The 16,627-nt window shown below is 38.6% G+C and overlaps 1 protein-coding gene across 1 annotated transcript in view; it reads right to left on the bottom strand.

Moving 5' to 3' along the window:
• Positions 1–16,627, bottom strand: part of SUGCT (succinyl-CoA:glutarate-CoA transferase) — a 977,794-nt gene that overhangs the window by 552,580 nt on the left and 408,587 nt on the right. The gene's annotated exons all lie outside the window — the stretch shown is intronic.

Below are 16,627 nucleotides of genomic sequence, written 5' to 3'. Positions count from 1 at the left end.
AGAAAATATCCAACCCCATCAGAAAATGGGGCAATGAAATGAACAGAAACTTTCTCAAGGAAGAAATCCGAATGGCTAAAAGACATGTGAAAATATGCTCTACATCACTAATCATTAGGGAGATGCAGATTAAAACAACAATGAGATACCACCTCACACCACAGAGACTTGCCCACATCCAAAAGAACAAAAGCAACCGGTGTTGGCAAAGATGCGGGGAGAAAGGAACTCTCCTTCACTTCTGGTGGTTGACTGGTTCAACCCTTCTGGAAAACAGTATGGACACTTCTCAAAAAATTAGAAATTGAGCTCCCATTTGACCCAGCAATACCACCTCTGGGAATATATTCCAGAGAGGCAAAAAAGTATAATAAAAGTGACATCTGCACCTATATGTTCATTACAGCACCATTTACAATAGCCAGAATCTGGAAAAAAACTGAGTGCCTGAGAACAGATGACTGGTTAAAGAAACTTTGTTACATCTACACAATGGAATACTATGCAGCTGTTAGGAAAGATGAAATCATGAAATTTGCATATAGGTAGATCAACATGGAAAGTATCATGTTAAGTTAAATGAGTCAGAAAGAGAGGGACAGACATAGAAAAATTACACTCACTTGTGGAATATAAAGTAACAGAATGGAAAACTAACTCCAATAGTAGAGATAAGTACCATGAGGAATAATCCACAGCTTGGAAGCTGACCTCACATGCTGGGGCAAAAAGCAGCTCAGATAGAGAAGAGACCAACAAGCAAAGGAAATTGGGCACTGGTGGAGGGATGGGTACTGGATCATTGTATGACTGAAATGCAAGCCTGAAAGTTTGTAAGTCTGTAACTTTATTTCACAGTGATTCACTAATAAAAATTTTTTTAATTTAAAAATAAATAAATTGGGGCCGGAGCGATAGCACAGCGGGTAGGGCGTTTGCCTTGCACGCGGCCGACCCGGGTTCGATCCCCGGCATCCCATATGGTCCACCAAGCACTGCCAGGAGTGATTCCTGAGTGCAAAGCCAGGAGTAACCCCTGAGCATCGCTGGGTGTGACCCAAAAAGCAAAAAAAAAAAATAAATAAATAAATAAATAAATAAATAAATAAATAAATAAAAAATAATCCAAGAGTGGCTGGTGCAACTGTAAAGTGATAAGGTGTTGCCTTGCACTCAGCCAACCCAGATTCAAACCCCAGCATTCCAGATGGTTCCCCGAGCACCACCAAGAGTAATTCCTGAGTGTAGGGTCAGGAGTTACCTCTGAGCATCATCTGTGTGACCCAAAAAGATTTAAAAAAAAAAGACGAAAATGATAGGAGTGGTAGTAAATATTTTTAATGGAAATATATGCAAAAGTAGACATTTGTTTCAATGCAATGGGAACAAATCCTGTTAAATAATTTTTCTTGTTCTTTAAAAGAAAAGTGTCACCAAATATAAAGAGAAATCCCTCCTTGTCAACTCACAGTGGGAAGGAAAACTATGCAGACACTCTTGAAGACACAATTCAGACACTCTCCAGAAAACTGAAAGCAGAATCATGACTGAGAAATTCCACTCAACTGGAGTGGAATCAGGATCTTAAAGACATATTTATAGACCTATGTTCACAGTAAAATTATTCAGATTACCAAAACATGAAAGAAACACATGACCATCAACCAGTGTGGGGGGGAGGGAATCACCCCATATTTTCTATTTTATGTTTGGAAATCATCTTTCTGGGTTAAATTTTCAATTTATACAGTGATTTGGATACCTAACAGTTCTTTTTTTTTTCCAACCACCTAACAGTTCTTGATTAAATATCATTGTCCAGGTGTAAAACTGTAAAACGTCTAATGTATAATGTTGAGGCACTTGATATTAATTGGAAGGGCAAGTAATGATTCTATTAAGTGCTAAACACAATCCGGAGCATAGCAGTGAATGAAATATACAAAACTCCTGTCCTAGTGCTCAGGAGACTTCGGGCCATCAGACATTTGGGAGGCCCAGAGAGGCGCTGAAGTACCACGCTGTGGCCCTCACTCTAACGAGGCCCCAGCGTACTAAGAATCGCCCCCTAGGAGCTCGATCTGAGGCTCTGAAACAAAATCGAAACAGAAGAAAACCCAATCCTCTCTTAAAAGGGCCTTACTTGGAGTAGAAATGGGTGAAAACTGAGAAAAACCCATGTAAAACAGAAAAATTAATTTCCATAAGGGGTTTTATTTGCTTAAAAGTCAGGACTTCTCGTTCACATTTTAAAAATGATTTAAAATGTCTCCATTAGGAGCAATAGGACAGTGAGTAGGTGTGTGCCTTGCATCTGTCCATCCTGGATTTGACCCCTAGCATGGTCCCCGGGGCTCACCAGGAGTGATCCCTGAGAACAAAGCCAGGAGAAAGTCCATGGTAGGTGCGACACAAAAACAAAATAAATAACTTAAATAATTTAATTGCCTAGAGAGAATTTGGGCTGGAGGGATAGCACAGCGGTTGGGCTTTCGCCTTTTATGCGGCCAACCCGTGTTCGATTCCTTTGCCCCTCTCAGAAAGCCTGGCAAGCTACTGAGAGTATGGAGCCCGTACGGCAGAGCCTGGCGAGCTACCCGTGCATATTGGATATGCCAAAAACAGTAACAACAAGTTTCTCAATGAGAGACGTTACTGGTGCCCGCTCGAACAAATCGATGAGCAACGGGATGACAGTGACAGAGAGAATTTAAGTTATTCCTGTCCTTAAACATATCAATGTATAAGTTTAAGCATAACATAATAGTCCTAATGATAACAACATATATACATACATATATATGTATATGTATACATATATATATATATATATATGTGGGGACCGTGGGCTACACCCAGTAATGCCCAGTGGTAATTCCTGGCAGTGCTACAGGGGCCATACGGGATGCTGGAGATCGAACCCAGGTGGTCCCCACAAAGGGCAAACTCTTGGCTGATATTTTTTCATTGTTTTACACCATGAACTAAACTAGAACCTGGCTTGGGGGAAATGAAAGGAACTCCCACAGTCTGTCTTCTGACCATCAAACAAATCCAATAGTAGCTAAGAAACAGAGAAAAGAGGAATATAAAAGTAGTTAAGATGGAAGAATAGGACTTTCAGACTTACCTTTGTAATTCAGGTAAAATTTAGGTCTTTGCTTTATTCCAATACCCACTCAGCCTCTGGGGGCAATTACAAAATTGATTCATTGTCCAAACAATAGTTTGACAATAGTTTGACTGAGCCTGAGAGGGCCAAGTTCTTTAATTCACTTTCTTTTTTTGATATTCTCAAAAGGAACTAGTTAGAATAGAAATTGGTTTCTCTCTTCTTGCCACTTATTTGATAGAGTATTTTTTTTTCTTGTTAAGTTTTCCTAGTTCTTTACAGATAATCGATGTTTACCTTTTGTGGGATGAGTAGACGGTAAATATTTTCTCCCAGTCTGTAGTTATCTTTTCATTCTGTTTATCATTTCCTTTGCCATATAGAAACGTCTTAATTTGATACATTCTCATTTGCTTACTTTGTTTCCATTTGCTTGGCCAAAGACATTGAATCATTCAAACTGCTTCTGAAATCAATGTCAAAAAGTGTTTGTTCTGCTACGTTTTCCTCATTCTGATGTATGGATTCATGACTGAGAACAGTCTAAGCCCATTTTTTAACATGTAATTAACCAGTTTGCCGAACCCCACTGTTGAAGGTGCTCTCCTTGCTCCACCTCTACTCTCTGTCAAAGAACAGCAATCCAAATCCGCGAGTCAGTCTCTGGCTTGGACTGTACTCCACTGTGAGAGCCTGTCTTCGTCCAGCACCTCACCAGTGGGCTTGACGACTGTAGCTTTATAGTATAATTTAAAGTTGGGGAAAGACAAGCCACTCAATCTCCTTTTCCTTAGGATGGCGTAGGCTATTATTCTACATCATGTTCGACAGCATGGGTCCATGTATCTAAAAGGTATCATGAATCTATATAATGTTTCTGGTAAAATTGTGATTTTGGGCAATATCAATTCTTCCAATACATGTGTTTACATCTCCTTATTTCTTCCTCTATTTCTCTAAATAGTGACTTACAATTTTTATATAATTTGTCTATATGTAATAAACATGCTGATGAGGCCTGAGCCATAGTACAGCAGGTTAAGGTGCTTGCCTTGATGGCAAGCAGCAATTTGATATGTAGCACCCCATACTTCCCAAACCCCCAGGAGTCACTTGTGAGGGCAAAACCACTGCTGGGTGGGGCCGAAACCCTGTGTCCAATGAAAGGCATATTGGGGGGGGGGCCAGAGAAATGACACAGCAGGCAATTTCCCACACGCAGCCAACCTGGGTCCCCTGAGCCCTGTCAACTGTGGTCCGTGAGCACAAAGTCAGGAGTACACCCTGAGCATAGCCAGGTATACTACCCTCACAGAAAAAGGAAAGAAGGAAGGAAGGAAGGAAGGAAGGAAGGAAGAAAGGAAGGAAGGAAGGAAGGAAGGAAGGAAGGAAGGAAGGAAGGAAGGAAGGAAGGAGGGAAGGAAAGAAGGAAGGGAGAGGGAAGGAGGAAGGAAAGAAAGGAGGAAGGGAGGGAGGGAGGAAGGGAGGGAGGGAGGGAGGGAGGGAAGAAGTAAGGAAGGGAAGGATAGGCAGGAAGGGAAGGAAGGTGAGGAGGAAAGGAGGGAATAAAGAGAGAGAGAAGAAAGAAAGAAAGAAAGAAAGAAAGAAAGAAAGAAAGAAAGAAAGAAAGAAAGAAAGAAAGAAGAAAGAAGGAAGGAAGGAAGGAAGGAAGGAAGGAAGGAAGGAAGGAAGGAAGGAAGGAAGGAAGGAAGAGAGAGAGAGGGAGGGATGGGGGAGGGAGGGAGGAAGGGAGGGAGAGAGGGAAGGAAAGAAAAGAAGGAAGAAAAGAACAAAAAAGAAAGAAAAAGGGAAGAAAGAAGGGAAGAAAGGAAAAAAGGAAGAAAGAAAGGCACAGAGGGGCGAGGGAGACAGTAGAGAAGTTAAGAACCAAGCTGTACATGACACTAAACTCAGTCCGTCCCTCCACACTTCATGGTCCCCAAGAATCACGCGGTGTGCTTCTGGACACCCCCCAGCACCTCTGGTACCGTGGGGCCCAGTAAAGTGCATCTTCAGGCCTTGCATTGAACTTTTGGCTCTGCTGGCTCAGCAATGCTGGGAAGGTCCCCAGGGCCTCGGGAGCATTGCTCGGAAAAAAATTCTTTGATAAACTATGGTTCAATAAAACATGCTCTTTCTTAAGAAAAAAATGTGTTTTGCAACAACCAAATGACATTTTCATTCTTTTCTTTTTCTTTTCAAACTTTTCATTCTTTTCAAACTTTCCTTTTTCTTTTTTTACTTTTCCTTTCTAAATTCAAAGCACAGAACAAAAAGAAACTTTCTCAAAAATTAGTAAGGATGAAAACTACAGCTGAAAACAAATAAAATACACAGAAAATTATGTTATAAAATTAGCTATTTACCTATAGTAATATAAATATTAAATACCTATTAAAGATTTCTCATCTTGATATTTATATCAAGGTAAAATTAAGAACATGAGCAATGACATGAGGTAATTCCTTAAATAATATTAAACTTTTACTTTTCCTTAATTAATATTAAACTTTTACTTTTATGTTGACTTCTGTGTTTTGTGATGTACTCTATCCTAAAATGACTAAACACATAATAAATCTGATCCAACGAGATCAGAGCACAAAATTCTCCTTTTCCCACTCTCTTAAGAGAAGGGTGGGCTGCAATGCTATTTGTTGGTCTTATCAATACGTTATTAATAATATGCTCACATTAGAAATTTGGAAAAGAAATGTAAGAGAAACAAATAATGCCAACATCCTTTTCTAAAAAAAGCTATCATTAATATTTAGTTTCATTTTCTCCTTTGAAAGTATATGTTTCCTTTCCTTTAGTTGCTCTGTTCTGAATGTGAATGACCGGATCACCAAGAGTGAGTAGTAGAGGAGTAGCACAGTCTGTAGCACTGTCATCCCGTTGTTCATTGATTTGCTCGAGTGGGCACCAGTAACATCTCCATTGTGAGACTTGTTACTGTTTGTGGCATATCGAGTATGCCATGGGTAGCTTCCCAGACTCTGCCGTGCAGGCGGGATAGTCTTGGTAGCTTGCTGTGCTTTCCGAGAGGAATCAAACCCGGGTCGGCCGCATGCAAGGCAAACGCCCTACCTGCTGTGCTATCACTCCAGTCCAGTAAAACTGCAAGATTCTATATCCATAGCCTGCTTTCTCATAAACCCGTATGCCTTTCTACACAGTAAGGAACAAATATAACAATTTATAATTAATAAGTACTTAGATGATTAAAGAAATCAAAATATATTTTAATCATTTTATTTTCATATACTTAATTACCAGTAATACCAAAAACTTTTTTCTATTTTACTTTTACATCGGTTTTTATGCATTATTTCTTTAGGTTAATATACTTGAGGGGAGGGGAGGATCTGTCTTTCCGGCCACGGCGGGGGCAGTACTTAGGGCTTACTCACGCCTCTGTGCTTAGGGCTCAGTCCTGACAGAGTACAGGGGACCCAGTGAAGTGTCTAGAATCGAACCCAGGTCAACTGCATACAATGCAAGTGCCTTACCTGCTTACTATCTGTATGACATCTACTGTGATTTTTTAAAAATACATTTCGCACTACTTATGTATTTAAAAACTACCAATAACTGTAATTATTGTTGAAAATTACAACAATAAATCATGGACGTTTAGCATCTTCACAATTGTGCAAGGAACACCGAGAGAGGGAAAGCCACAAAACGACGCCTGTCTTCAGAAACTCTCAAGCTCATTCACCAAGGTGGTTTGGTGCAAGCCTCAGGCAATCAAAAGCTAATGTCTGAGCTCGCAAAGCTGTGCAGAGAAGTGATAAAGGAAGACCTCAAAGAGAGAAGAGCAGTATTGTTGGTCGATGCAGCAGAAGCCAGGAAAAGTATTTGCAATGCCCGCCTGTCCTTCGCCAACTATAAGACCAAAAGACTGTCCTCCAATGTCCTGATCGATTTATCACATCTTCCAGAAAGGCAATGGAAACAGTTATCCATGACTTCTACTCGGATCTCTTTGATAGCCATGTCCACCTGCCCACATACCAAATTCCTCAGGATGGATGTGTCGTTCCCAGCATTCTCCCTTCCTAAATCCAACACGCCATTTCATCAGTAAAGAATCATACAAAAACCGGTCCAGATAAGGTCAGACCTGAAAACCTGAAGAATCTGCTGCCAGTACTCGTCAATACACTGGCTCGGCTCTTCACATGCTACCTGTCTGAATGCAAAGTTCTGTCCCAATGGAAAATCAGCAGGACCGTTGACATCCATGGCATGGGCAACTATCACCCGATCTGCCTATTGTCCATGGTCTACAAGTTATTCACTTGAGTCATCCTGAATAGGATTGGCAGAACACTAGACAAAGAACAACCATGAGAGCAAACCGGATTCTGAAAAGGACACAACATGATTGACCATATCCACATAGTGACCAAGCTCATTGAGGTTTCGAGAGAGTTCAAGATGCCTCTCTGTCTAATGTTCATCTATTTAAAGAAGGCCTTCGATTCTGTTGAGACTGAAGCAGTCATCGAAGCCCTAGCCATACAGGGCATTCAAACTCAGTACATCAAGATCCTCTGCAAGCTGTGTTATGGATTCACCACCAAGATCTTAACATTCTACAGGGTAGTGATCATCGACGTAAAGAGAGGGGTTCAGCAGGGTGACACCATATCACCAAAACACTTCAGTGCCACAATCAAGAATGTCATGCAATGACTGGAATGGGAAGAAATGGGAGTGAAGATAGACGGTCGGCAACTACATCACCTCTGCTTCGCTGATGACTTTGTTCTAATAACATCTAATAACACCAAATTCTCTTGTTGATGACAAGAGAATCAGGGATGCTGTCTAGTTTGCCAAGGCATCAAAAATCAGATGAGCCGGACATGTAATGTGATGTGGAGATGATCGCCGGACTAGAGCTGTTACTGACTGGATTTCAAGGGATGTCAAAAGAATACCTGACTGCCCACCTACAGAGATGGTCAGACTTCTTTGTCAAGAACCTGAATGAACAGTTTGAGGCTCTTTATGTTCCTGGATCGAGCAGACACCATTGGGCTACACTAGCACACGACAGGGACAAATGGAGATGTTACTGGCACTCGCTCGAGCAAATTGATGAGCAATGGGATGACAAATGATACAAGTGATTGTTGAAAATATTTTCCTACTAAAAAATTTATGGCATTTTAACATTGTGTGTGCTCTAAATTATAGTAGATTGTCGGCTCTATTATTATAATTTACACAATATATTCTTAAATTTTAGAATGCCAAAAATAACTATTAAGCTATATTTGAAATGTACTTAAACTATAAGGTAACAACTGACATCTTTACAATAACCAGCCTTGCTGTCCAAGAAAACTTATTTTCTCCATCATAAATCCATTATGTATGTCAATGCCATTGACCTTAGATATTTTGTGTTTAATATTTCCCTGCATAGACTCTGTTAACCACTTATAGAACACCTCATTAACTACAGTTTTTGCTTATCAACTCATGGCAGGGACCCTTGCCCCTGGGGCTCCTTTGTCTCCAGTCCCACCCCCTTGATCTGGGAGTGACCCCACCTGATGTCGGCTCTAATTCTCTGAACCCAGGTGTGTGCTTCTGGGCACTGGGGTTCTGCCCACCCACTCCCTGTCACCATGAACTGGGCCCAGGCAGAAGGCCTGTAACCTGGGTACCTGGGGGCTCCCTTTTTGCTAACCCCAGCCCCCAGATCCAGGGGAGACTCCCTCTGATGTCAAACCTAAATCCACACAGATGCTAAAACATCCAGACAAGATTATTACAGAATGCTTCATACTGATCCACTAGATACAATAAACATACTTCACTGAACTTCCACAGTCCTAATCTCAGTTAAACAGAATGATGAGCTCAAAAGCCCCTTGTCATCATCTAGCAGCACCACATGGTAAAGAAAATAATACAAACAATCGAGTTTTTAACAGTACCTCACTGGTATAAACAACTTAACACAACAGTTCTGAAGTAATGAAGAAACTAAATGTTCAATATTAACCCACATAAAACTCAAAAGAACAATAGGGAAACTAAGGAACCCAAAAGCTATGTCAAACATAGAAACCCAGGTAAATTCTCAAGCCCATCAAAATCCTCAAGCCTGGTTGTTGAGGACCTAAAATCAGCACTCACTACATGGGCAACGGAAATTAAGCAAGCACTGGCTAGTAAAACTAAGCAATCACTGGATGAGAAATTTTACCAACTCAAGATCTAATACCAAGGATGAGAGATTCCATACAAAATAAACTGATGGAATTAAGGAACATCCTGGCAAGCTTCAGTAGCAGAATTGCACAGGTACAAAAACAAATAGGCCAACTTTACAAAATACAAGCCAGCACTGATGCAGAACTAGCAAAAGAGAAGGCATCAATGAAAGAGAATCTTGAGTACCTAATAGATAAGAGCTAGAGAAGCAATCTATGAATTATGGAATTCTAGAAGGAGAGGAAAATGGGAAAGAGGAAATATTGGGAGAGATCATAGCTGGGAACAACAGGTTTCTCACATAAAATGGTAAAGGAGAGAAAAGAGAAGAATTACATATTCAAATCACTTGCTTAAAAATAAGTCCACTGGAACTGCAGGTAGGGCATTTACCTTGCACACAGCAGAACTGGGTTCGATTCCCAGCATCCCATATGTTCCCCTGAGCACCGCCAGGAGTAATTCCTAAGTGCAGAGCCAGGAGTAACCCCTGTGCATTGCCGGGTGTGACCCAAAAAGAAAAAAAAAGTCCACTATTCAGTGAAACTCATTTATTTTTTAATTGTTTTTATTTTTTTATTAGTGAATAACTGTGAGGTACAGCTACAAACTTTTGTGTTTGCATTTCAGTCCTACAATTATCGAGTATCCATCCATCCACCAGTGCCCATTCTAGAGGGGCGGGAAGGATGAAAGCATTCTCAGACAAACAAGAGCAGACCACATTTGCTAAAACTAAACCATTCCTGAATGAAATACTGGAAGGCCAAACAGCCAACTGTAGAAGCAACAACCCCACACAGTAAAACTGCAATACAGCCCTTTATATTAATAATTTCTCTGAACGTCAATGGACTAAAATCTCCTATCAAAAGACAGAGTGGCAGAACAAATCAGGAAACAAAATCCACACCTTTGTTGTTTACAGGAAAACAGCACATCTAAAAATCATAGACTAGACTCAGGATCAGTGTGAAAGGAGGAAAAGCAATTACACAAGCCAATGACAAACAGAAAAAAAAAACAAACTGGGACAGCCATACTTGCATCAGACCAAAGAGCATTCACTCTGAAGAAAAAAATCAGACATAGGGATGGATGCTATTTATTAATTAAGGGAATGATAGATCAAGATGTACTACTTTAATTAACATATATGCACCAAATGGAGGATCAATAAAGTATATAAGGTTTTTGCTGACAAGCCAAGAGGAACATGGATGGAAACACAGTAGTAGTGGGGACTTCAGCACCCTACTGTCACCACTGGACAGAGCAACGAGCAGAGTATCAGAATGCCAGTAAAGGCACAGGAGCACTAAAGGAAGGACTAGAAGAACCAGGACTAGCATACATACAAGGGTATAAGGGACTTACATCCTCAAAATTACAAGCAGAATACATGTCCTTCTCTAGTGCACATGGAGCATTCTCCAGGACAGATAACATATTAGGACTTAATACAAACCTACATAAATTCACAGGCGAAAAATTATACCAAGTATCCTATCAGACCACAATGCCATGGAGAGAGAAATTAATCATAAAAAGATGTATAGAAACTCTAACACCCAGAGACTGAATAACATGCTACTAAATAACACTTGGATCAAAGAGGAAATCAGGAGGAAATAAAAAAATTCTAAAGACTAATGAAAATAAAGAAACAAGTTATCAAAACCTATGGAACACAGCAAAAGTCATACCGACAGGGAAACACATAGTAATACAGGCCTACATTAGAAAGGAAGAAAAAAGATAAAATCAACAACCTAAACACCTCAAGTTTGTAGGACCAAAATCAAATGAGTCCAAAAACCAGCAGAAGAAATGAAATAATAAAAATCATCAAATGAATAGGATCAGAAAAAGAGAAGAAATTACAACAGAATCTTCAGAAATTCAAGACACTGTGAGACCTTATTATGAACAACTCTATTCAGTTAAGGTAGAGAAACTAGAAGAAATGGACACATTCTTAGGAATATGTAAGCTTCCAAAACTGATCAAAGAGGAAATAAAAAGCCTAAACAGGCCAACCACTAGCAAGGAAATTGAAATAGTAATCACTGAAATCATGCAATGGTTTTAGTAAGTGATCTTTACTTTACTTGCTTGTGTATATTCAAAAGTAACCTTATTTTCTCTTCCAACTTCCAACCAATTTTCTGGATTTAGTATTTTCTGAACTCTGGATATAATCTTGTGAAGATCCCATTGTCTTTCTTACTGTTTTTAGGTAGTTAAAGTAGAATTCGTCTGTTAAGGTATTGAAATAATCCAGGTCAGAAAAACTACATCATTCTTACTCCAGTGTGCTACTATAAGTCAAGTTATACCTATGTGCCAATAATTTTGATACTTCAGAAAAATTATGTAAAAGCAAAGTGGCTTAACATAGCCTATATTTTAGTCTTTTTTAAAATTTATATTATATTTCCCAAATCATGTCTCAAACTACATTAGTTTCCTTAGATGTATTAGATGAACTAAGGAAGAGGAAGAAATAGAAAAAAGTGCTACCACCAGCAGAAACAGCAGCTGGTCACATAGTTTTTATTTTACTTTGTTTTGTTTAGTATTTTGTTTTAGTTTGGTAGCAAGCCCAGTGGTGGTCAGGACTTACTCCTGCTCTTACTAAGGGTTATTACTGCTGTTTCTGAGGGACAATATGCAGTACCAGGGACCAAACCCAGGTTGGCGACATGTAAGCAAGTGTCCTACCAGCTATCCCAATTTCATTGCATCAATAATTTGAAAATTAATTCTCCTACATTTCTTGATACAATTTATAATACATACTGGTATCCTACGTCTGTTAAAAAATTCTCTTGAAGTTAAATTGTATTCAATTTGAAAATCAGTTGTCTCCATGACTCATTTAAGCCATGAAATGTGATAATGTGATGTAAGAGATATTGCACAAGTTCTTCAGCACTTAGAACTTCAGTTTTTCACTTCAAACAATGACTAACATTAACAGACCACCCATCACCAGGCCAAATGAATGAGAATCAGAGTTTATCAAGCAATGACTAACATGGCTGAACAGAGATACTAATAGCAACAGAATAATTGAAAGGGACTATAACACTCCATTCTCACCACTAGACAAATCATACAGAAGATTAACAAGGGAACAACAGTCTTAAATAAGTAGTACTAAGAACTGAATTTAATAAACATTAACAGAACTTTCCAGTTGCCACAATATGAATGCACAATCTTTTCCAGTATACAAGGAACATTCTTCATGACGGACCACATGCTGGGACACAAAATGTCAATAAAGTCATGAATGTTAGAATTATATCAAGTTTCTTTTCCAGAAATTAAATAGAAATTGACTGAAAAGGAAAATGTTAAAAACAAACATTTTTAGATGAACAATGTATTAATGAGTAACTACTGGGTCAGGAAGAAATGAAGGAAAAGACTACAGGAAAACAAATGAGGTAGAAGAAAAATCTATCGAAACAAATGGGACACAACAAAAGCAGCTCTAAGAATCACATTCTAAGAAAGACATTCCCAGTGGTATAGTATAAAAACAAGAAAAGGGCTCAAAAATAAATCATCTAACATCACACCTTAAGGGAACAGGAAAAAAATAATCAAACACAAGATCAGTAGAAGGAAAGAAATCATAAAAATTAGAGCAGAAATTAAACAAAGACAAAAGTATCATGAAATCAACAAACCGATTTGTAGGAATAAACAAGATTAATAAATATTTAGCTAGAAACACAAAGAAAAAGAGCCCAAATCCTACTAAACATGATCATAAATGAAAGGAATAATTACCACAAAATCCATTTGAAATCTGAAGACAATTAAGAAAAAGTAATTCTTAAAAATACCTCCAAAAAGGTCAGCATCAACCTGACAGCAAAAATGACAGTAATCACCAAAAAAAATTACAGACCAATATTCCTGACAAACTCTTCAACAAAATATTAGTGAACCAAATTCAGCATGTATTGAAAGGATCATAAAGCATGACTAGGTGAAATTCATTCCAAAGATACAAGATGATATAATATGTTAAGTCTATGAATGAAATACATGCCATTAACAAAAGGGAAGATAGCCATATTATAAAGATGCAAAGAAAGCTTTTAAACATATTTAACACCTGCTTAATATAAAAATTTTCAATAAACTAGGTAAAAATGAAATATGTCAATATGGTAACGAACATGTACTACAAAACCACACACAAACACTACTGGACTCAATGGTAGAAAAAATAAAAATTTCTCCTCTAAGATCCTGTATGACTATCCTAACCAAAGCCATGTATGGATATAATGAAATCCCTACCAAAATAAAGTATTATTCTCCAATGTCATAGAACAAGTATTCATAAAATTTGTATGAAAAAACAGTATGTCTCAAAGATTAACATTATCCTGAAAAAAAGAACATAGAAAATGAGCACAGAAAATGAATTGGGAGTTCTTCCTGCCTTGCCTATGGATTTTGAGCAGCCCCTTATAGACTTCTATATCAAGTAATCATACTAAACTTTCATCAGTTATTGACTGATTTTGTTTTTTTTGCCACACCCGGCAGGGGTTACTCCTGGCTCTGCACTCAGAGATTACTCCTGGCAGTGCTCAGGGAACCATATCAGGAGCCAGGATGAAATTCAGGTTAGTCCTGTGCAAGGCAAACATCCTGTACTATCTCTCCAGCCCCCATGAGTTATGAAAAATAAATTTCCTTATGGTTAGATAATAGGATTACAATTGTGTTTAAGTGTGCAGTACTGACGGACAATGCTACTGCATATCCCTCCACCACAAAAGTGCCCACAACCCTCGAACACCATCTACTGTCACCTTCAGTCTGATCTTCCTTACCTACACCTAGTCCCCCTAGTCCCGTTATCTGCTGACTGGCAGTTATGATACTCTTAGCTTCCTTAGCCAACACTCATATGCTCCAGAAAACCCAACCCATCTTTATTCCTGTTACTCCCAGACAATCCTTCTACTCCTCTCACCTTCTCATCCCAACCCTGGCACTCTTGAATCTGGAATTCCATGTCTATGAAATAAAACTGTACACACCCTTGATCTGTTTCTCTAGATACCACAAATGAACAATATCACCCTGTATCTATCCTGACTATGGCCTTTTCACTCTTTAAAACACCCTCCAAAGCCATACAAGTTGCTGTGAGTTGCATAACTTGATCTGTTCTTGTGGCTGTATAGTATTATATACATTATAATATATATAATACATACAAACCACAACTCCTTTATCTGTAGATGGACATTTGGGTTGCTTCCATGTCCTGGTTTTAGGGGTAGATACCTAGAGGTGGGAGAACTGGATCAAATAGCAGTTCCATTCTTTTTTAATTTTTTGTTTGATTTTTTTGGGGGGGCCATACACACCTGGTGGGACTCAGGGGCTACGCCTGGCTCTACATTCAAAACTCACACCTGGAAGACTCAGGGGACTATATGAGATGCTGGGGATCAAGCCCTGGTAGGCATGCAAAGCAAGCACCCCACAAGCTATATTCTCTCTAGCCCTAACTTCCATTCTTTTCTGATAAACTAACATACTTTTGTTATAAAGGCTGGAGCAAAAGACATTCCCATCAGCAGTGACAAAGGGTACCTTTTTCTCACCACAACCTCACCAACACTTGTTTTCAGTGTTCTGTTTCCTTTTTACATAGAGAGAGAATTTTTATTGGTATGAGGTGATACCTCATTGTGATTTGTTCTTCCAAGATACCAAGATGAACATGTTTTCATTTGCTTACTGGTCATTAGCAGGTCTTATCTGTGGAGGTATTTATTTATCTCCTTATTTTTGAAGGGGTTATTTATTTTCTTCTTGAAGATAATAAATTTTTCTTTTTAATAGTTAAAAAAGAGAAAAGGCATATTAGATGGAAACGAGAGCTTTGTCAAAATATTTAGGAAGCCTGTGTATTGTTACAGTATGTAAAATGGTGAGAATGAATATTAAGCTAACACTATGGTCTTGATCGAATCCCCTGATTGTCCTATGCCCCCAGGTTTCATACATTAGGTATGCACAACAAGCCCTATATTATAGGATTAACAGAAGAACAGATATGAAACCGTTAGCATAAAGCTCAGAATGCAACAGTATTCAGTATGTTACAGAATCTCCATCCTCAAGAATGATGAATTATAGCTTTCCATAGTTTTATTATTGGAGCTCTCCTGTAACATTTAAAAAGTCAACAGATGCATGGATTTGAGAATATTTTCTAACAAAGCATTATTTTCTTAATTAACTTTCAAAATTCTAGCCAGTAAAGTTCTATTTAACTGCCAATAAAATCTTGATTAGGATAATACCGTTACTTGAGTTTGCTGAAAACTTCATTCAAGTTACGGTCATCACATTGATGCTCAGAAGTGCAGGCTTATTTACAAAAGAGTTAAAGCTGAATTATAATCTCCATAGACACCCTTCTAATGAAGGGCCTCCTGTAAGTTCTAAAGCCTACATGGTCTCAGTGACGCTTGCTGAGTCTGGACAGTAATCTCATTGTCATTTGTTGGATTCTCCTGAAGGATATGCAAGGTTCGGTGCATGCTTCATATATGGCATGCATCATTAGCATCTTAGGCCTGCTCCCAGGTAGGGTGAGCTAATGAGGCCTGGGTCACTGCAGTTGACCCAGGAGTTCATCACTCAGATTTGGTAGCTGGCTAAAACTGGCTCGTGATTTTTCTGCTTGCTTGCCCCTCACATAATACTCAGTAGAAAAGAAAAAAAAGAATAATTCAAATATAATGTCCACCTACTATCACCAGGGGGAACTACATAACTCAATCTCAAGGTAACAAATATTACACTGATTTAATTTTAGCAAAAAGGACACGTGACATTCTAGTTGGCCTGTAAGGTCTTGTTGCAGTTATGTAAATGATTTTTGTTCAACATTTTATTTCAAAAAATAAATATAGATCACAAGATTCAAGAATAGATTTAGCTTTGTACTGTGTTCTTAATAATGTTTATTAATAGTACTAGATATTTTCAAAATCCAAAAGTAGAACTTAAGACTTCATAGTCTATTCTCAGTCAAAGGACACTTGTTTCTCAGTGTGAGCCATGAACACTCCACTTAAGTTATTCCTTGCTGTTATGGTTTTACCCCCATAAAGCACTTTTGTGTGTTCCTCAGTTGCTAGGCTGTTAATAGCCTCTAGGAAAATCTTTAACCAGAGCCTTTGAACTTTTAAATAAAATACATCCATGAGTTTCCTTGTG

The sequence above is a fragment of the Sorex araneus genome, chromosome 1 (genome assembly GCF_027595985.1).
Source record: "Sorex araneus isolate mSorAra2 chromosome 1, mSorAra2.pri, whole genome shotgun sequence".
Taxonomy (NCBI): Eukaryota; Metazoa; Chordata; class Mammalia; order Eulipotyphla; family Soricidae; genus Sorex; species Sorex araneus.
Note: the sequence above shows the minus strand (reverse complement) of the source record. Positions and strands in the feature narration are given on the sequence as shown.